Source organism: Crassostrea angulata, chromosome 1, assembly GCF_025612915.1.
Source record: "Crassostrea angulata isolate pt1a10 chromosome 1, ASM2561291v2, whole genome shotgun sequence".
NCBI lineage: Eukaryota > Metazoa > Mollusca > Bivalvia > Ostreida > Ostreidae > Magallana > Magallana angulata.
In genome coordinates this window covers 50,061,017-50,084,928 of record NC_069111.1, presented here as the reverse complement: position 1 = coordinate 50,084,928, position 23,912 = coordinate 50,061,017, and the positions used below count along the sequence as shown (strand labels likewise).

The 23,912-nt window shown below is 34.1% G+C and overlaps 1 pseudogene; it reads right to left on the bottom strand.

Annotated features, from left to right (window-relative positions):
• Positions 1 to 549: 549 nt before the first annotated feature.
• LOC128166752 (TPR and ankyrin repeat-containing protein 1-like) overlaps positions 550 to 23,912 on the bottom strand; it is a 42,070-nt pseudogene continuing 18,707 nt past the window's right edge.

Sequence of the window (23,912 nt, the reverse complement as noted above, 5' to 3'; positions counted from 1 at the left end):
GAAGTTTTAATGTCAAAGGGTATTTAAGTTACGGCTTGGACAAATTTGGATGAAGAAGAATAAGAAGAAGAAGAAGAAGAAGAAGAAAAAGAAAGTCGACAAAAAGAATATGTCTCCCCTTTGAAAGGGGAGACATAATTATAACATTAGTCGCGCGACACACTGACCGAAAAAAATACAAAGAGCTTTTATGTTGAAGGATTATGATTTAAAGTTGAACTACTTACATGTAAGGAAAAAAACATATAACCGAAATAAACACAAAATCAAGGTCATGAAGATATTTAAAAAATGAGACAGCATCAATGTAAAATATTCATTCAGTATATGTAAGGTATTCTGCGTATGGAAATTTTAGGCAAGTCTTCAATGTGATCATGGGATCTACGTGAACCATGAATTCAAATGAAAAAAATTGTACATCTTTTTTGTAACTAACCAATACTAAAATTCAAAGCAAAATCAAGTAAAAGCTAAAATCCTTGAGAATACATATAAACAATATTTCTTTTTATTTAATTTCAATACGAGTTACATATTAGTTTGGATCTAAATTCAAATACAAAGGACTATATATGATAAGGGCCTAAAATGGCCCCCTAAAATGAACATCATCATTTTACTATCATCTTTGTTTTCTTAGTACATATATGTATGTGATGTGTTTACAAAATATTCATTTTGGTTCAAGTGCCCACAATTTAGAAATTTGACGTAGTAAAGACAATCTTTTCCCGCTATTTTTGCATTTTTAGCGTAAAACAGCTTGTTTCCAAGCAGTTTTTCCTTCCGAAAACATAGAGCGCATTCTTGAACAAATATAATATTTTAATCAGAGATGTATCTAGCCAAGACTAATAAGTGACAAAAAAATTTTCCTTGTTTAAGCAAGCGCACTAAATTCCCCATTCGTAAATAGATAAGAAAAATTTCAATTTTTGGCATATACTGCCAGTGAGTGCAAATAAATCAAAAAAATAGATGAAAAATTTATTTTATATCAACTTTGCTAAAAAATTAGTTAACATTATATTGTACCCGAAACACTTAAAAAATGGCGAATTATGGGGGCCAAATTTAACTCTTATCATATATAGTTCTTTACAAATAGATTTTGCATTCCAAGGACACATTTCCTTAGATTTTCTCTTTCATAAAGATTAGAGTTGTGAACCATCCAATGCATGCACTCCAGCTGGCCTATATCTGACCTTGGTCGTGATAGGAAAACGCCCCAAAAGCTTTGTTGATGAACTCGGTCCTTACTGTTAGTTCATCGGTTAACAGGGCTGCTTCACCTGCCGCTAGCTTGTTTTCATGTCATACAGAGAGTAAAATTCTCGGTTCAAGTTTTCACGTGAACATATCTCACGTTTGACCTCTTCCTGTCTATCATTGTAGTCTTCATACTGACTGAGTCGTATCTTGCTGTCCTATTGCGTTTTTGTCCTGTGATTTCTGAGCACAATGCAAGCCTCTTTGTTTATACCTTCCTTCGTGTACAAATTTATAGCGTATGTAAAGATGCCTATATACAGTAACAATGTACATTCTAGTAACTAGTAGAATTCACATAATTCATACATTAAAAATATCTCATTCATTAGCAATGCAATTAATTTTGCCGTTTTAAATTCATTCAATAATAAACTGCTAAATTTTCAAAATTCATGGATTATGCTGAAGATGTTAAATAAAATTACAATAATATACTAATACTTTCATTAAACAAGATATCTGTAAGCCAATGCTCACTAGTGATACCCCCGCTCTGATGTGAATATGCAAAATAAGCAAATTCGACATTTAACAGAAAGCTGGCATCCAATTCAGAAATATACATGTATCCCACAATATGGCATGCCTAAACAAATAGTGTGTTAAATTTTCAAGCATCTGCGATAAATAGCTGCTGAAAAATCTTTGACGAAAATGTGTTTGAAAATTTTGGCTAAAATAAAAAAAATACTCATTTAACAAGAAGTTGACTTCCGATTGGTACAAAAATATATCCAACTATATGGCATGCCTTAACAAATATTGTGTAAAATTTTCAAGCATCTGCGATAAATAGCTGCTGAGACATCTTTGACGAAAATTTGTTTGAAAATTTTGGCTAAAAATTAACAAAGTCAATATTTAACAGGAAGTTGACGGCCGATTGATACAAAATTGTATCCCACAATATGGCATGCCAAAACAAATAGCGTGTTCAATTTCAAGCATCTGCGATGAACAGTTGCTGAGAAATCTTTGACGAAAATTTGTTTGAAAATTTTTGCTAAAAATAAACAAAGTCGTCATTTAACAGGAAGTTGACGTCTGATTGGTACAGAAATATATCCCACAATATGGAATGCCTATACAAATACTGTGTACAAAAATTCAAGCATCTGCGTAAAGCAGTTGCTGGGAATTCTTTGACAAAGATGTGTTTGAAAATGTTTGCTAAAAATAAACAAAGTCGTCTTTTAACAGGAAATTGACGTCCGATTGGTACAAAAACATATCCCACGATATGGCATGCCTATACAAATATTGTGTAAAAATTTCAAGCATCTGCGATAAATAGCTGCTGAGAAATCTTTGACGAAAATCTGTTTGAAAATGTTGGCTAAAAATAAACAAAGTACTCATTAAACAATAAGTTGACGTCCGATTGGTACAAAAATATATCCCACAATATAGCATGCGTATACAAATACTGTGTAAAAAATTCAAGCATCAGCGATAAACAGTTGCTGAGAATTCTTTGATAAAAATTTGTTTAAAAACTTTTGCAAAAAATAAAGTCGTCATTTAGCGATAAACAACTGCTGAGAAATCTTTGACGAAAGTTTGTTTGAAAATTTTGGCTAAAATAAACAAAGTACTCATTTAACAGGAAGTTGACGTCCGATTGGTACAAAAATATACCTCACGATATGGCATGCCTATACAAATATTGTGTAAAAATATCAAGCATCTGCGATATTCAGTTGCTGAGAAATCGTTGACGAAAATTTGTTTGAAAATTTTGGTTAAAAAATAAGCAATGTCGTCATTTAACAGGAAGTTGACGTCTGATTGGTACAAAAATACATCCCACAATATGGCATGCCTAATAAACACTGTGTAAAAATTTCAAGCATCTGCGATAAATAGTTGCTGAGATAAATGCGACAGAAATTTTTGTTACGGACGGACAGACAGACAGAAGGACAGACAGACAGACAGACACACAAGGGTAAAACAGTATACCCCCTCTCCTTCAGAGCGGGGGTATAACAACACAAAGAAACCACACAAAAATACCAGAAAAGCTAATTAAAGCACACCAGCTTCCTGACACATTTTTGATGCTTCCTTGATGTAGTATTTGCGGATTAAGAAGTCCGTTCTTTCCTCAAGGTTTGGCAGTTGCACTAGTGCTGCAATCATTTTCTTCTTGTCTCCAGAGCGGTGATAGGCCTCTGCTGCCTTATAAATAAGACTCTCCACTGTATGTCTGCGATCTGGAGCGTTATCTATTAGAATTCTGGGTGGGGGCGTCAACTGTGATTCCAGTTTCTTCAATAAAACACAAACTATATGTAAAAACTCTAGTCTTCATACTTAGTTCAAAAGATCTATCTTTTCATTGTAAGTGCTGAATGCATTATGAAAGAACAATTGCATTTTATATTGACTGTGTTGTGGAAAAGACATGAATGCTACACTGCAGTCTTGACAATAAATAAAATGCATAGCAAATACTACATCATTATCAAACCGTACACCAGTAACTTGTTTTAAATGCGGGTGCACATTTTTGCGAATTGCTCCAAAATAGGTATTAAATTTTGCAATTTCACATTGTCTTATTAATGGAATCCGCTTAATTTTTTATTCTTCAAAAAGGTAAATATTGATCAATTGACTGTCACTAACTAGATAAATTGTCACAACGACTAATGCACTTCCGATGGGTTGACATTTTCTCCTTTTGTTTGCTTCTTTTATTTCCCGTTTTGACTGAATTCAACAAAGCATTCATACATGTAAGACTTTTCGTTTTAAATGATATCTTTAACGATATAAATCGAATAAATCATACAACTGTTAAACTTCATGATTTTCTTTTATCTATTTATAATTTTTTCTTTTGAATAAAAATGATTGTTTAAATAAGACTTTGACACAACTATTCTGCAGCAAAAATGGTTCACGCGTGTAGTCTCATGAAAAGCCATGTAAAGTAAGAGTTACGCCTGTTTTTAAGAGAAATGGTTTCATTTAGAGAGTAAAAAGAATTCAGATTTATAAACTTTCAAGAACATCAATAACAATTTTAATTGACAAGTGGACATGGGAAGTGCCCAAGCCACGTGGTGAGGCGTGAGTAATCCTGTCTGGCAAGCACTATCGGTAGATTTCTAAGTGATTTATCCAACCTACTCATAGGGGTCTAACACGTGAAAAAGTTGTGAAACACAATTGTCAGTCATAATTTATTTTTTGTTTAAAGGTATAATAATAACTAAAGTATTAAACAAGTTTGACAAAGGGTCCTTTAAAGAGATTTTTACGAAGAATTTAATGTATTATTTTTTATCAATTTTTAGAGACTTTACCACAGATTTCGCAAAAATAGCATCCGCAGAAAAATCCAGTTACACGTTATTTCAAACAATCACAAGTACTCGAAAAACATCTTAAATACTCTGTAAAACTAAAGAGTGTTTATTAATGTAAATGTCCTTAACCTCTCGTAGACTTTTGTATCGCCTCAGTGTATCAATGGCCATTTCATACAGATCATTCTCTACCAAAGTCTCCACAGCCAGATTGAATTTCCCAAGCTGTTCATAGCATCTGCTTTCCTCAATTGGACGCTTTAGTTTACGATAGGTCTCTCCAGCTTTTTCTAACTGTAAATAAAATTCCAAACTTAAAAATACCTCATTTCATGGAGCATCTTGCACGACGTATAAATAAAGTCTAGTATATATACACAACCTGATTCATTTTCTCATATAAGTGAGCTACTAGCTCTCTCTCTCTGGAGTTTTGTAGACAGATAACAGCCTTGTATGGTTGCTCACATTCCAGAAATTGCTCTGCTGCGAGTAAAAACGCTTGTTTCATTTTTGCAATGTTGTCTTTCATTCTATAGAAACAATTAAGAGATGTAAGAGATTTTGAATATATAGCGCCATAGATTTATAAGGTCACCATAACCTTATTGCAACTTGCTAAACATTCACATGGTCAGACATATACTTGACTTGGCTTCAAGGTATGTAAGGAATGATAGACATTCACCGGGGCACTTACTTGCAGGAGAAACATTGTTCTACATTTAAGTCATTACAGAGCCCCCCCCCCCTTTCCCTCAATGTATCAGTGCACAAAGATTGATGATCCTAGAAATTCCACTGTGTGTAATACATGTTCAAAATTCAGATATCCCATCAGGCAGATAAACAAACTATTGAACAAACAGAAGAACAAATGTATGAGTGTTCCACACGAATAACACCGAAAGACATGAAATTCAAGTATAAGAAAAAGTTAAGTCACAACGATGAAGTGACATGGCACAAAAGACATAAATGTGCAGCAGGACTAAAAGACCCCAAAAGATATCAGAAAATTGTGACCTTAGATACTGGTATTTGGGATTCTCCTTCTTTTCTTCACAATTACTGTTTTCATAAGAAGAAGAAGACAAACCTTGAGGCTAAAAGAGCCGACTGATGTGCCTTGGCTATTTTTTCCATGTGGTAGTTCTTGCCGCGATTAAAGCACTTAGCGGCTACCTCATACAAGGAGTGCTTCATAAACTCCCCCCTCTTTGCAGCCATTGTTCTGTCGATGACTCCTCTGCAAATTTCCATCCAGCCGAGTCTGAAATAAAAACAGCTATATCAACAAAAATATCCTCACATCTGTCGTTTCAAATACTGTAAAGAAACAACATAGTCATAACCACTCTCTTTTAAATAAAAATAATTTATAAAATCAACTTTTTAAAGAAAAAAGTGTATTACAAATCTATCACAAAAATTGCAAAAATTAAGTATTCGTCAAATACCATTTTCTACTTCAACACTAGTAACGTTCCTTGTCAAGTTTCGAGCCTTAAAATATTCAAACATGGGTGCCCTTTTGTCCAAATCCTCGTCAAATATCCATACGTTAACACGAGCCCTTGTGACTGCAGTGTACAAGTGCTTCAACTCTGAGTTTAAAACTTTGTGTTGGTTGGGGTCAAAGGCCAAAGGCCGAGGACGGTCACCAAGTTTGAAAACATCTTTAAAGAAGGGAAATCATATTTTTAAAAATGGTTTACGTTTGATTACTTTTTAAAGAAAGTATAATCTTACATAGCAAAATTAAATGAATGAGTCTATAACTGTGTACCTTCATTAATTGATACTAAACCCTCCGTGCTGTGTAGGTTGCTCTGCTCATTTGTTGTTGCCAACTTTTCCAGGAAATCTGTTACAACTCTCCACTCTTTAGTAGCCTAAAATTGTGTTTCTAATTTTTTATTGTAAAATAATTCTAAATAAAACTTTTCTTTAACAACCCTTCCATAACTTTGTCTTAATAATTACAGGTATCAGTTAAATCAAGAGAAACAAAACTTTTTTTAAAGTCCTACCTGAGAATCTTTGAAGAAGTTGTAGAGTAGGATGTCATTAAACTCCAGTCCCTTGGCCTCGTAGATAGTTAGTATCAGTCCAAGGTGGAGTTCATCTGGAACATTGTCCCGAGCAGCCTCATTTACTACCAAGATGGCTTGATGGGCGCCAAACTCAATGTGGGAAGTCTTTCTCATGTTTCCCCGTAAAAGCACAGCTAAATCACTGTAAAACAATATTTTAAGAATAAAACAAAGCAAAACTTCAATTGGACACTTATTCAGCATCAAATGAATATTCTCAGTGATAACTTGCCTAAAGCTACAGGATTCCAGAAGAACGGGGAGAGGTCCCGGGAATAGCCCTGGGTCCTTCGTCAGTCGATCAAAGGATTCTGGGAAGAACTCGACCATCAGATCCAGGATACTGGAAGCCAGAGACAGAATTCCAGCGTGGGACCGGTAATTGTCGGTCAGCTGATGGACCTATACACGCAAAATGCCAAATCAGGATCAGACAATAATGTAATTTGGTAAAAATTTTGAGTATAAAAGTTCAAAAATTGCTATAATATACAAAAAACCCACAATAATTCTGCTGGCGTTTGGATTTTTTGATATGGAAAATGCCAGCAGATCAATTAATATTTATAGATTCATATTCAAGAAAAATATTGTACCACTTCACATTCATTTTCATATGAGACATGTACATTTAAAATGAAGTAGAAAAATCTAAAAAATAAACATAAACTTTTCAATTTGAAAAGGGGTATAGTTAAATCCATACCTCCTTTGGTACGTTTACACAAGAATACCTCCCAATTGCGTGCATCGACGTTTTGGCATAAAAGAAAAGGGAACTTAAGTCCTGAAATCTGAAAGCTGTTCCCCTCATGATGCTCTGGGCGGTGTCTCCTGCCAGAAACATTTCGTTTGGGTAATGACAAAGCAGCAGTAATAGACACAACTCGGCCTCGGTGAAGTCCTGAGTCTCGTCCACATAAATCTGATGGACAATCCACTGCATCTCTGTTTCGTTTTTGAGCCTAAAAAGATTACCCTCACCATCAGGCATTTGAAAATTCATGGGTATATCTTTTGATATGTACATGATATATGATATTTACATGTTATAGAAAGAATCGGTTTATCAAAATGATACATTAAACACACCCAAATACTCTCTGGTATTCTAGGAACAATTTTTAAAAAGTAAATTTTAATAATTGGTATTATAATCTATAAGAAAAGAACGCTATTATGCGTAATCAGAGAACAAACCTATTAAACACATTTTGAACTAAATCTATCTCATCAAATAGGAGTTTCTGTCTCTTGTAATGGTCATATTTTTTGAAAATATCGTAGATGTGTTCTCTTTCCCCAGAGAAATTAGGCGCCCGCTTTCTTCCCAGGTCCAAGTACTCTTCTTTTGATAGGTACCCCGAGGACTTTGACATTGCCTGACAGGAGCCCCTGATAAAGGACATTATCTCCATCCAGATCAGAGAGGGGTGGTATCGTGTGGACCACTTCTTGCTGATTCGTGGCCAAACTTCCTCCGCGAACACTTCATAGGTCACCTCCCTCCGCGGATCCACTTTTTTACGTAGCCGATTGTGCATATGATGGTCGTTGACATCTTCACTGTCATCATCGTCCTGGTTCTGGACATCTTCGTTCTCCTCATCTTCTTCGTCTGATTCTTCGTCTAACATGGAAAAATAGCTAAAGGCTCCGTCTGACTCAGACCAACCCTTGACTTCAGCCTGTGTAGATCAGAAAAAAGGTTTCACACATTGATAACAAGAGTCCAATGCATAGGTAAGAGATCTATATAACACCCAAATATTCTTGGCTTGTGAATTTCAAAGGGCTTGAAACCCATATAATAATAAATTGATGATTTAACACACATTGTCTTATATGGATTGAAGCCTATATTCAAAATTAAGTTTATTATTACATTTATCCCTACCAAAAGATATTTTAATGGTTTTTCATAAAGGGTAAAATATCTGATTTATTAACAAAAAGGATCAACCTCTATGAGTAAAACAATTTTCAATTGGTAAATCTAATTAGCTGAAAATATAAACATTACCTATTTGGTTATACCGCTCTTAGATTTAGAAACTTTAATTACATGAAGTTGATTATGCATTAGTGTCAATTACAATACAGAAAATCAATACATGAAAATAGCACGTCAGTTGCATTTTTTAAGTTTTACCTTTAAGCTTCCATCATCATTCCTCACAAAGAAGCATGGCCCCTTCAGTGATGCATCAAGCATTAGAAGCAGTTTCTTGGGGGTGATAAAGATAGGAAACTGATTATCCCCAATGTCCTGGATCCTTTTAGGGAGGGGCTGCTCTTCCTCGGACACAAAGTGTCTGACAACGTCACAGGCGTTGCTCAGCGCCTTGAAGTTTTTCTGCACCACGCTACACAGCACGGCGTTCTTAGTGATATAGAGCTGGTGAAGATGATCATAAATCTGACCCATTTCTTTCTTTTCTTTGTTTTTTGTATATTCTGAAGGAGTTTCTACTTCTGCTGATGTTTCTTCTTCAGAGTCTCTATTTTCATCTACAATTCATTGGAAGAGAGATTTATATAAAATAATTGAAGTATTTTCACATAAATTAATTCAACTGACTCTTTACAATTTTTCGCCTACCAACAACACCATAATTCTGATGAAAAATCTGACATCTAGGTAGAAGTTTCGAATCTGCAGCTACCGCCAAAGTCCAGTAAGACACAAACTGGCTCCAAAGTCTATACAGACAACAGATTGTCTTTCCTGTACCACTGCGACCCAGCAACAAAATGGGAGCCTTAGACTTAAGGTTGATAATGGCATGTTCAAAGTCAGTCACTTTGAATGGGATATTCAATTTCACTTTGAGATTTTGCAAAACATTGCTGACTAAATTAGAGTCGAAATTGTAGAATTTTAGAATGTGGTTTTCTGTCTCGTTTGAACTTTCTAGAGGATAGTATCTGTGCAAGTTTTCCAGAGAATTTACATCTGCTTCCAAATTACTCTCAAGAAACACCATCGGTATTTTTCTGTTGTTCCCCGCTGCCTTAATCTGACCCTGTTTGACGCCCTTTATCTTTTTCTGAACTTTACATTTTTCTCCTCTGGAGTAGGATTTGATGATGCGCTGTACAGACTTAAATATCTTGTCATGGTCGAACACAATGTCCCAGACTCTAATAACCTCGGAGTAAATCCGTCCCCCGCGGACCGGCTGGTCTTCTTCGTCTTCAGCATACTGCAGCCTCTGTTCTGCATTATGACTTAGTCTTGGTGAAAATGCTATCGCCAATTCGAAAATAATTCTACTGGCTTTACTGAGCTTGACTTCGTACAGTTTGATGGTAGGTGGGGTGTTCCTCAGTTCTTTACACAAATGAGTGGTCCACTCCCCTTTAGCCAGAAGCAGGATTTTTCTAATAATTCTCTGCTTCAGCTCGGGGAGAACTTTTTTGTCTTGTAGAATTTTCCAGACATCAGCTGTGCACTCTACTTCCCATTCCAAATTGTCAAAGACTCGTGGATCTATCTAAATTGCAAACAAAATATTACCAATAAATAATTACCTACAGCAGATAAATTAATATGAATTAATACCCAATTTGCTGCTTTTGCAAAAGAGTAAATTAAACTATTGTAGACTGCTGTTGTTTTAAAGAACTTTATAAACTATGTGAGGAGTGATGTTAAAGCAATTTTAAATGCAAGTGACGTTCGACAGACTGTTCTATTTGAAAGATTTAAACAAAAATTGGTATTAAGTACAAAATATTTTCACACCCTGATCATGACCTGCTCATGATCACGTCTTTGCACTTCGTTATTTTTTACTGCTGAACTTTACACATACGGTCTTGAATGTTTTCAGATTCTTTATGCACGTTTGTCCACCACTTCTTTCTGAAAGTCTTATTCATGAGTGTATAGGTTTCAGAAGATTTTTTCTAGACTCACTTTATCGGATTTCTCTGTATTTTTTCTTCGGTCTTCGGTCTCACGATCTAGGGTGTTTTCCATTTTGTTTAAGACCTTTGGGGACTGGTGGTGGAAGGGGGGGGGGGGTAAGCAAGTTTTAGGTTACGAAAGCGGTGCATTTATAACAGGGATTGAATCCAACAGTTGTGTATCGCTCACGTTCTTTTACCTGGTTTCATAACTTTGTTTCCACATATTGGTTGAATTTTAATGCAATTAGTACACCACAATTCATAGATTTAAAGTCATCTTCGAGGATCGATGATTACATTCTTTATATGTATTTTTAATTCTTTTAGGTAGCTTTTTACATGAGTCATTTTTAAAGCAAATCAACACTTACATCTGGAGCATAAACATTCAAGTGCATTTTCTTTGAATATGTATGAAAACGCAATACATTTTTTGCAGGTAAATATAAAGACGTTTTAAAATTAAGCTTTACAGCACAAGTTACTAAACATGTAATAAAAACACAATATCATGTATACAAAATATATATTTGTTAAAAAAAACTTTATCATATTTTAGTTTGAGGGGTTTTGACAAAAATTGTTTTCTGAATTTTAAACTTTTAAACTTTCAATATAAGACTTAGTAAGCAATATAATGACAACTCCAGTTATAAATATGTTGCCTCAAGTTGTTTGTTCTGTCTTTAATATCTTTTTTTTACTGGCATTATTTTTCTTTAGGAGGTAGTTTACATGTATATGTGAAAGTGAATTTGTAAATTATACCTGTTACGCTGTATGTGACAGTGAATAGTGCATAGAGATGAATTGTAATAGTATAAAATACAAACGCCTGAATCTTTAGTGCATTTTTGTCAAATAAAAAGAACTTGCAAAACCTTGTTTTCTTGTTAACCCTTATATCACTTGAGTTACTTGCATTCCTAGCATTATTTGTGATACGTGGAAACTATTTCATTACTTGGGTTACTTGATACTAATTCTAAGCATCATGTGGTTTACCTGTAAATCTTTGTTTTACTAACCTGTGCATACACTATATATATTTATCTGGATCAATATGTTTGCAGAAATGGTTTATTTTGACCAAGTAAGCGTAAATTTGAAGATTATCTTATTTCTGGATGCATCTACATGTACTTATAAAAATATATTCTTAGCATCTAGCGATGTACTTTTTTAACCGAAGCTATTTTTAAACAACAACGATGTAATAAAGTTACAGGATCTGGTTTAGCTGTCTATCCTTGCTTTCCTCGGTTAACCTATAAGTCCTGTTTTATGTTCCTGAAATTTGTTGTATCTTTGGTTCATTTCAACATTCTTGTGTTCTGTGGTAAATCTTAAAATCCTCGTTTATTCTTGAATTGCTTAGTTAACTTGTATTGTTAAGTTAATTTCAAAATCCTTTTTAATCCTTGAAATGTCTGTTTTATACGTTAATCATTGTATTTCTTGATTTCCTGGAAATCTAGGAATTATTTGGTTTGTCTTTATATCCCTGTTTTGTTTATCTGTAAATCCTTGCATTTTTTGGTTATATCAACCATTTATTGGATTTACATGTAAATTCTTGCATTATTTTGATTTTCTGTCAGACTTTACATTATTTGATTAACGTGTAAATCATTGCACTGTATAGACAACATGTAAAAACTGTATCGCTTGATATTTACATTCAGTTTATATTACCCCTTAAGTTTGCATTGGAAATCTTCGACGTTCAATTTCCCGTGAATACACTTCCTTAATTCATGCGCCATGAGCACAAATATAGAAGTCATCACGCGTTTTCAGTGTATTTATGATTGTAAGATTTAATGAAACGTTCAAACTTACATAACAAATTTGATATGTACTTATGAAAAATAATTATTAAATCATGTATACTGGTTAATGAAGCGGACTAAATAATACGTTAAAATGGCTGTCCCATGTATGTTTCATATTCCTGACTAAGAGCGTTATGTGAAATCATTTGTTTGTGTGTGGTCAAATGTTTGTGAGTAGCCAATATTTTGATAAATATTAAACAATTGATTGTGTATAGGTTCGTTGGGATGTAAATTCGTGGGCAAGGGTTGTCCATGTAAGCTACGAACATTGGTCCCCTATGAAGAGGGGATGTACAACCATCTTGTACATTTGAGGAAAAGAATGTAACCATTTCTCAAACCGGCTTGTTTCACCCGAAACTTGCCAAAAATGTTGCCAAAGGATATAAAAGCAACAAGAGATGTTTGTAAAACACTTTATGCCCCTCCCTTGGAAACATCTGCGAAGAAAATGAACGGAAACTACAAATAATTGAAATTTTTCTAGGTCCAAGGCATTATCTCTGTCAAAAAATGTTCGATTGTACCAAATTTCGAACCTGACCTAGATATTATTATGATAAACTTGTATATCAAATTTTATTTCAATATGTGCATCCTATGCGAAGAAAATGAACGGAAACTGCAAACAATTGGTTTCAAAAATTGCGTGATCGTACACAAAATCAAAGTTGACCTAGATATTATTATGATAAACCTGTACACCAAATTTCATTTAAATATTTGCATTCTTTGCGAAGCAAATGAACGGAAACTGTTGGTGGACCGACCGACCGACCAACAGAAAGCAGCAAAGCAATATGCCCTCCCTTCTTCGAAGGGGAGGGGGGGGGGCATAATAAATAAGAAGTCCACACGTCATTTTGTTTGAAAAGTATGCATACAAGAACAGGACAATGCCTTTTTAATCACTCAGATCAGCTGTCGAACTGCGCAGTACAGACTTATTTTGAAGATTTAAAAATCTAAAAAAAAATATGAAGGGAGTTCATTAGTGTCCTCTCTACAACCGTTTGTTGAGAAAAAGTTTGAATCTTTCTCATTTGTAACTTTGCCTCAAAATAGGGTACCCTATTTTTATCAGTCGGCATGGTAGCATTTTTTAGAACAAGAAGAATCGAGTCCTAATTTAGAACTCCTGTGCCTATGGAAACACTGACGTTATGTTTTCATAGAAAAAAATGAATGTCATTTCAAAATAATCTGTTTTGAATCTGATACACATCTCTATATCTTTCCCATGTTTGTATTATGGGGGTATATATAAGTATTAATTAAAGTAAATTCTTTTTAGAAGTTGAATAGGGATCCAAAAAAGAGATTGTCTTAAATTAAAAAAGTATACATTTCAAAATTATACATCTGTTATGGATATCTTTAATATCCCGAGTAAACAAAATGAATTTGATTTACCTTATTTGTACTGGATTCCAAAGCTCCACAAAAGTCCTTACAAACAGAGATATATAGCAGGTTCCAGTAAATGTTCTACCAAACCTCTCTCTTTACTCCTTACTAAAATTCTTACAGTAGTGAAGGAGAAACTTCAAGAATACTGTACAACAATATACTCCAGAAGTGGTGTGAATCAGATGTGGATACAAAAAAACTCTAAAGAAATATTAGAAATTTTAAGGTCACAAAATCTTACCAAAATCAATAGCAAAAAAAACCGTACGATTTTTCAACGCTTTATACAACCATTACCCATGACAAATTAAAATCTAGACTTTTTGATATCATCGACACTTGTTTCTTCAATAAAAATGGAAGTCGTAAAAATGCTTACCTTGTCATTGGAAATCTAAAAAATTATTTTGTTAAAAACCATTCTGATTGCACACCCAAGTTCTCTGAAGTTGACATTAAAAAATGTTTGAGTTTCTGATAGAAAACATCTATGTACTGTTTGGAAATCAAGTCTCCCAACAATCTCTTGAAATTTCCATGCGTACCAATTGTGCCACATTGTTAGCAGATCTATTTTTGTATTCTTATGAAGCAAAATTTATTAAAAAACTTGTATGTGAAAAAAATAAATCACTCGCCTTCAACTCAACATTCAGGTATATCGTCGACGTATTATCAATTAACAATTGTTACTTCCATACTTACGTCGTCTCGATATACCACCGAGTCTTCGTCATTTGTTTCATGTTTGGATATTTTACTGGAAATGGACATTGATGGTCACCTAACAACAAAACTTTCTTATAAACGCGATGACTTCTATTTTTCTATAGTCAACTTTCCTTATGTAGCAATATACTTTCATCACCTGCATATGGTGTTTTTGTCTCTGTGAGTCGATAAGCAAGGGCATGCTCTTCGTACGAACAGTTTCTAAGAGGCAAGCTACTGACAAACAAGTTGACAAAACAGGACTACCAACAGTCTCGTTTAAAGTCATCTTTTCGTAAGTTCTATGGTCGATACAACGACCTTGTCAGCAAATACAATTTTCCAATGGGTCGCTTGCTGACTACCGTTTTTCATACTAATTGTTAGACCATATTTAATCACCTAAATGTCTACGGACTTTTCCGTTTTTTCCCGATTACGACTAAGAGCACACGGCGGATGTGACCGGTCAGCAGAAGATGCTCAATCCTCCTAGGCACCTGATCCTACCTCTATCTATTTGGAGGTCCGTGTTGCTCTTATATGAATTTGTATTTCCTTTTATGCATTTTTGAGATGGTTGACGGTTTGTTATTGTCATTTTTTTCATTCAATGAAAATATATCTTCAATGTTCCGCAATAGACACAGACAAATATACCTTGTGTTTTTTTAAGGCCCTTTTAAGAATAGGGTACCTACATGTAACTTTGAGGCAAAGATACAACTTAAATAAGCAACCTTAGACATTTTTCTCATCAAATGGTTGTAGAGAAGACACCAATGTACCCCCTTCATATTTTTTTGCAGTTTTTCACATCTTTAAAATAAGTATGTAGCTGTGCAGTACGACAGCTGTTCTGGATACTTTTCAAACAAAATTACATATAGTACTTCGCATTTATTATTTTTATATTTTTTGGTAACATTTTTGGCCAGTTTTGAGCAGAAACAAGCTAGTTCAAGAAGTGTTTACATTCTTATCCTCAAATGTACAAGATGGCGCACATCCCTCTTAACATGATGATTCTGCAGTGTATGGTGGCTTTAAAGCGACGATACAAATACAAAAACAATACTTCATACAAAGTAACATTAATATAAATATAATGCGCGGTATTCAATTTGTCTGCACCGCCTTGGTGTGCTATAGGACCGACATCCAAAAGAATAAGCATTTAATGCTTAAATGTACCTGAAAATCCTTTGATAGAGTTCTTCGATTTACTGTACACCTTGTAATTGTTTGAAATGTCTGTAAATCCTTGCATCATTTAATTAACCTGTAAATTGCTGCAATATTATTTTGTCCGTAAATCCTTCATTATTTGTTATATCTGTAAATCCTGTATAGTTCTATGTACCTGTAAATCAATGTACTTTCGGTTTACCCGTACATCGAAGTATTGTTTGTATGTGTTTGGTTCACCTCTAAATCCTGCATTGTTTGGATGACCTGATAATTGTTATAGCTTTTGGTTTACCCTTAAAAATAGCTGTATTGTTTCGTTTACCTGTTAATATTTCCAAAACACGTTTATCGGTTAGTTGTGACGTCGTCTGGATTACATGGCAATACCTGAGTCAATAAGCTAACCTGTAAATCTTCTTTCCCTTTATTCTTCTCTTCCGCTTGTCCCTCTTGCTCCTCCACCTTATGCACATCCATTTTGTTCGCTCTAGCAGGTGTCTGTTAACAAAACATTATCAATAAGTACCATTGGAGCTGCATATACTATACCAAGAGGCCAACTGGTAACATTTATCACATTTACAACAAGAAAATGTAACATAAGTAGATTGGCAAAGGTTTCTAATGCTTTACTACAGTCATCGCCGGAAACCCATGGCTAGACTAGAATTCGCTTACAGACCTTGGGTCAGTTCTATTCGTTCTATTGAATAATTATCATTATCAATTTACCAGATATTTCAAAAACTCTTTAGTTCTTGGTGGCTTAGAATTCCAATCATGTAATGAAATCATGCCATTGTTGATAAATTAATGAGTAAGCATTAACAGGATTTGTAAGATTTTCTATATTAAAGTTTAAAGGAGCCAATCAGAATCCATGAGATCGAGAAAAAGTTTAATGAGTTGGCTCACGGTCAATAAGCGTATACGAGACTAACCGTGGGTTTCTGGTGATATACTACAGTTAAAAGTCTAAATAAAAAAATCAGCTTAATGGATTCACATACAAAATATTTGAACAATATCGTACAATAGATCCTGCACCCCAAAAAAATTCCTCGGCAAATTCTTACACATATTGATCATTGCAGTTTTCGAGAAGATAATCAGACTTAAACAACTGTCTATATATGGATTATAAACATTCTTCAAACGTTGAACCCCTTGTGAGGCCAAAAAATTGTCCTGGGCCAGAAATCAAACAATTTTAAAGAATCAACAATATATCAAAATGCTTGCATATAAACAAAAAAAAACATAAAAAATAAAAATTAAGTTTTTGTGAATACTTTAAATGTTTTCCTTTGTAGAATTGAATTCCCCTCATTGTGGCCCCTCCCTACCCCGAGCACCATACTTTAAAGATACTTGAATCTTCACTACTTGAGGATGCTTCCAAACAAGTTACAGCTTTTCTGCCTGATCAGTTTCAGAAAAAAAGATTTTTAAAGATTTACTTTATTTCTTTCTATATAGAAATTCGAGCCCCCATTGTGGCCCACCCTACCCTGAGTATCATGATTTGAACAATCTTGAATCTACACTACGTGACGATGCTTCAACACAAGTTACAGCTTCTTTGAGAAGAAGTTGAAAATGTAAAAAGTTTACGAACAGACAGACGGACGCCGGAGAAAGAAAAAAAAAGGCCAGAAAAGCTCGCTTGAGCTTAGGACTGTTATCAATGACACTTTGCTTCAGGCATGTTTTGTTGTGAATGTATTTGTGATTTTAATTGAATATCAAATTATTTTCTTTCAACATATTTCATTGACCATGCTTTGTACCAAGTGTGTTTAAGTTTTGTGAAATAATTGAACAGTTTGAAATAGATTACTAAAAAGGTTAAAGAAACAAACTGGTGATCAGAGGTGCGCTGCATAAGCAGATTATTCCAAAAAGCAAAGTTATCATTCCAAATTTTTTTACAACATCTGTCACATCACTACCTTTAACAATTGAGTCTCCTGAGAATCAATAGTAACCTTTGATAAGTCTTTTTCTTCTGTTGCCAATTTCTTTTGTCGGAAGTTTGGAATCTCATCCTTCACAACCACTTTTGGATTAAAGTAGGAATAAGGAATATCCGGCAAATTGTAAATCAATTCTTCAATGTGTCTTTTAATAACTTTTTTGTTTATGGGGACTGTCTGTTGATCTGTTGCGTATCTGCTTTTTTCAGGTCTGGGATGATTTTTTTCTTTTCTTTTATACAATGTAATATCTTGCTTATCTTCTGCATGGTGTTCTGTCTGAATTTTTGGGCCTTCGAAACAAAAAGCCTTGGCTTTTAGTTTTTGTTTAGGCTCTGAAGTTTTCACAAATGCTGCCATTTTGAAGAACTGGGTCAAAGAAAATGGTAATTAATTATAAGCATGTTCTTTTCAATGGTTACATGTATATACATTAATGAATTGTGATATAAGAAGGATACAAATTCAAATTCAAAACCAATAACATGCAATAATTGGTTAAAGTTGCTTTTTAATAGGTTTAAGCAGATTTAATTTTCATCATTTCTGATATTTTATATCTATTTAAGTATTGAATCATTATTTTTTGAAATATAGAGTCTCATAACTGCAGCGATGTGTGCATACAAATTGAGAAATGCGCGCTAGCGCGTTATGAAAATTTGTATGCACAAACCGCTGCAGTTATGAGACTCTATATTTCAAAAAATAATGATTTAATGCTTATATTTACATTTTTTTAACTTCTTGCCTTGTCTGCAATTGTGATTTATACGTCAAAATTTCTGTTTTATCCTAAGGGTAAGTTCAAATTAATGGAAGAGCCACTGTAACAGCCACAATCGTGAATTTTGATTCTCGCTTGTGACGTTGTATTTTACAGCGTTCAACGTTTGTGACGTCATAATAAAACTAGTCATTCTAACCTTTGAGAACCCTGTGTGTGTTACGGTCTTATAACTGCAGTGTCTTTTCACACACTTTACATGCCAAAAATATTTGGAATGTAAATATTTAAATGTACATATCATTAAGTGATGTGATATATTCAAATGCATGCTTTCCTCATAAATTCCACTTTAAAGCTAAGTAAACCGCTATGCCAAAATTAGTACACATACCTGTAAACGTATGTCATTCTTAGAGTTGAGGTAGTCCTTAGGAAGTTTTCCCTCTTTGTTTAACACTGAGGCACTCACATTCTTGTCACACAGAAGTTCTGTTGCCTTCTGAGAGGTGACAGTATATTTGGCTTTGGCTACCAAGTGGAATAGACCGTCTCCATCTGAATTGATCTGTGCTGGGTCTAGTATGGGATACTTCTCTGGATCTTTCTCATACAAATCGAAGAAGTAGTTCAAAATCGAAAAATTTCCTAAAAGAAATATCGTATGGTAAAGCATTAATTGTAATTAGGTACCAAAGAAGGCAGTTCACACATTACGTTCTCAGATCAAATGACAATATATAACTATCATTATTTAATCTTGAACATTTTATCTGATAGAAAGGAAGGTAATATAATATTTTATTATATTATTATATTATTAATCTTATTATTGAGATTATCTATTTTCCCCTAAAACTTTCTCATGGCAGTATAGAGTAAGCAGAAATAATTTCAGGTATCAGGTATTTACGTTATTATGTCCATTTACGCATATTTTGTAAATCCGAGAATCCCCATAGACAGAATATGGAATTAATATAGAAAATATGAGTAATTTAACACTTATTTTTAAATTCTATTCTGACCTTTGTCTCTTTCCAGGGCTATAGACAGAGCAGCATGTATGGGTGTATCCCCTTGATTAATGGTGAGATGGACTGGGTTTGCGCCTGACTTCAACAAGACTTCTAATACTTTGAATTGACACTCTTGTACAGCAGCAAGAATTGCCAACTTTCCATCTGAAAAACATTTAAAGAGTGATAAAGATCTTCATCAACTATCTTACCGATTTAAAAATGTAGATGTCTGATTACAGTCATCGTATAATAATAAAGTAATATGATTTATGCTTTCTTTAAAAAAAAACAGATTATATATTATTATGGTTTATAGATAAAAATAATTTTGTTTAAGCAAGTGGAACTTAAAGTTTCAAGTGAAACAAGAGGATAAAGTGGCAAAATACGAGCTCGTATATATATTAATTCATTACATTTAAAAGAGAAATCATGGGTTGGTATTCCAGTAATTAAAAACGCATTGGTAAAGACTTAATCTAGTTAAACAAACTTAAAATATTGTACATAGAGTCGAAGTAAACAGATGGTTTTAAAATTCCCTATCATAACAGAAGGTCTCTAAAATAAAACACAAATCTTAATCACTCACATGGAAACTTGTTAATAACGGATAATTCTTAAGACGTAGTGCTCATTATTGATTTTTTTATTTTCAAAAATGATACTCTAGACCTCGTAGCTCAACTTAACAACAAGGTCAAATATTTTTACTTAAACAGCTTTATGAATTCAACTAAACTATTAAGTTGCATATATCTTGTTAAAATGAAGGTTTCGCATAGTTTTATGTTTTTTTGGGCCTCGGTATTGTTTCAGAAGTCCTTGTTTCAACAACGTATAATAACGTATAATAATATCTAAAGCAGGGTGCTTGATCGAAAGCGTACTAGTGGCACATTGTTCTTTTTTTCTTTAAATACCAGCTTCTTAAGTTGAGATTTCCGAGATTAATCTTTGAATTTCTGACGTGATTATTCCAACTTTAAAAAATGGAATTTCCAACTTACATATTGGAATTTCCAACTAAAACGTTGGAATATCCACTTTAAAGTTGAAATTCCAAACTTTAAAGTTGGTTTTTCCAATTTTTGAATTAAAATATCCAATTTTTAATTTTTTGAATTTCCAACTTTCATTTCATTTTTTTTAACTTTGAAGTTGGAATTTTCAACTTTAAACGTGAAAATTCAAACTTTAAATTTGGAATTTTCGATAACAAAAAGATTAAATTGGGAAATTCCAACTTTACAGTTTGAAAAAAAGCAACTTTAAAAGTTTGAAATTCCGAATTAAAAAAAATGAAATGAATATTTCTTTCACACTTTCTTACATTACACTTTTTAAAGACCCTAGTCTTTAGTTGTATAAAGATTGAATTACAGTACATGATAAATTACAAATTGAATTTTGAATGTTAATCTTATAGCATAGTACTTCTGAAGAAGACTTAATTTTAATGATTTGCTGTGTAAAACATTTGATGCCAGACAGAAAACTGGCAAATTCAAAAATAATTCTGTTATATACTGTTTTAGAAAAGTGGCAGATTTATCCTATTTTTGCAGATATTGACGTCAGTATTGATCATTAGCATACAGGACCCTTATTAAGAAGGCGACAACAAGGCATGCCTTTATCTAACACAGCTCCTCCATTCAGCATGCAGTCTACTACGTCAACCAAGAGTTGTTCTGAGCCTTGGAAGGACGAGTGTCGGATGACCTTGGCTAGGGACATAGATTTGGCAAAGTTGGGAATAGACAAGTCTCCATAGAAATGCCGGTGTTCTTTGACTGTGAAATACATTTGTCTCCATTTCTCATTGGCTGCCAAACCATTGATTATCTGTTCATAAAGTTTACTGGGTATTTTGACAAGTTCATTTGGAATTTCTAAAGAAAGAAAGAAAAACATATTGAAATAATGATAAAAAAGAAATAACAATTTTATAAGATATTGTTACAATCATTTGAATATAAATTACGTATACCTGGGTTGACAGATGTTCCAAGGGAGGTTATCACAATATATAATGCCTTTTTCTTCATATCCTTGTGCTTTTCTGACTTGTGGTCTTTTTTTAATACTTCCGCTAAGCGCAAATAAGCATGTGGCATGTCGTTTTCCTCCAAAAACTTTGCTGCATCCTCTATTCTTGACTCACAATATTCTTTACAAAATAAGTCCAATGTCATAGCTGGATCATTGTTTCTGTGAGAGCGATAAAAGTCCATTCGAAAAAAATAAGGAATAACATGAAATAAGATAAGACGATACAAAATTTTTGTTTGTAAACAACCTAAAAGGGTTCAGTTTTTATTTTATATCCTAAAGAACAATACCGGTTCGAGCATACGGCAACCTATTCATGTTTAAGTAACTCTTTTGATTTTGAACCATCAAAATACATTTTTCTTTCTTAAGTTTTTTACATTAGTCAGAACGTTCGCAACTTCAAAAAATGCTGCAAGCGTACAAAAAGCCAATAATTTTTTCTTATAAATGCAATGCATTAAATCGGACCATTGTTCTATATGCAGCTTTACAAGAAATATTTGATCAGGAGGAATTAAGGAGTACCCAAAAATATCTATAGTATCTTTTTGTTTGAGAAGGGTGAATGAAATTTATTAAAAAATTACCGGCCAATTAGTCTCACCAACACTGACTATAAAATTATTGTATTTGTATTTGCCAAAATATTTTTAAAAAAATGTTTATCTAGCATAATTAATGAAAATCAAACGGCTTATGTGAAATGACCATATATAGGGGAAAACGCAGGCTTATTCTAGATATGTTTGACTATTATAATGCAGAAAATGAAGATGGTAAACAAATGTTCTTAGATTTTGAGAAGACTTTTGGTTCTGTCGAATGGATTTTTTTACCTAAAGTATACTTGCGGAAAAAAGAAACTGTGCATTATAAAATTTAGTATAATATTTCTATATCTATTGTTTGTATTTATAAAATTTAAACAATCGATAATGGTAATGTTTCTGACAATATCGGATGGTAACCGTCCGGGTGCAAGGACTTTTTCATGGTTAGTGAGCACCTGTTGTTTATTGAAGAATTTGTACGCACGAGTTTAACGGGCCAATACTGTTTGGAAAAAGAACTGTGAAGGATTTGTTTAAACTTTTTTGTTAAGGAAATCACTTTAGTTTCAACAAAATTTACCCCTATGTCATGCCACGACTCAACGAAAACCAACGTACTCGTGCTGTTGGGATGCTGCAAGCTGGAATGGGACAAAATACTGTAGCAAGACACTTTGGAGTTCATCGGAACACCATCCAGTCATTATGGAGACGTTGTCAACAATCTGGCAACACTCAGGATCGACCGCGCTCTAGGCGACTTCGTGTGACGTCACGTCAACAGGACAACTACATTAGACTTGTGCATTTGAGAAATCGTTTCCTGACAGCAAGTTTGACTGCCCGTAGCATTCCAGGGCTTCGACCAATTAGACCAAGAAATGTGCGTAATCGTCTGTGCGAGCAAAACATCAGACCAAGACGTCCAGCGGTGCGCCCAGTTCTGCTTCAACGTCATCGTATCGACAGTCTAGCGTGGTGCACACGACATCTGCGACTCAGAACACAAGCCTGGGCCAATATTCTGTTCACTGATGAATCCAGATTTTCATTTAGCAGTGACGGCCGTTGTAGGGTGTATCGTCGCGTTGGGGAGCATTACCAGGACGCTTGTGTTGTGCAACGTCGACAATTCGGTGGAGGTAGCGTTATGTTTTGGGGTGGAATATCAGCACGTGGAAGGACCCCTCTACAAATTGTCAATAGAAATCTCACCGGCGTACGTTATCGAGATAAAATTATTCAGCGTCATGTGATACCCTTCATACAGAGATATCAAAATCACATCACTCTGCAGCAAGACAACGCAAGGCCACACGTTGCACGTGTAGTCAGGGACTTGTTTGTTCAATAGAATGTCGATGTCTTGCCTTGGCCAGCTGTTTCCCCCAATGTCGCCGATCGAGGACGTCTGGGATGAAATGGAAAGACGTTCACGCCGTTTACCAAAACAGCCAGTGACATTGGCTGATTTAGGCCAGGCTTTAACTAACATCTGGAACAACATCCCCCAATCATCTCTGAACACTTTAGTGGCATCAATGAGGCGTCGCTGTCAAGCATGCGTGAACGCAAATGGATGTCACACGCGTTATTAATTTTGTGAATTCAATTTCAAATAACAGTGACTTTCGAGTGTGCTGAAATTGACGTTATTCGACGTTGACATTAATGTGTTATGAGATGTTAAGAATGCATGTGTTAAAAGTATTGCAAAAAATAGAATTTGTCCATTGTAATTTTTAAATGTTTTTTTCATATATTAAATAGTGCACAGTTTCTTTTTTCCGCTAGTATATTACAAAAAAACAATGCTGGTAAT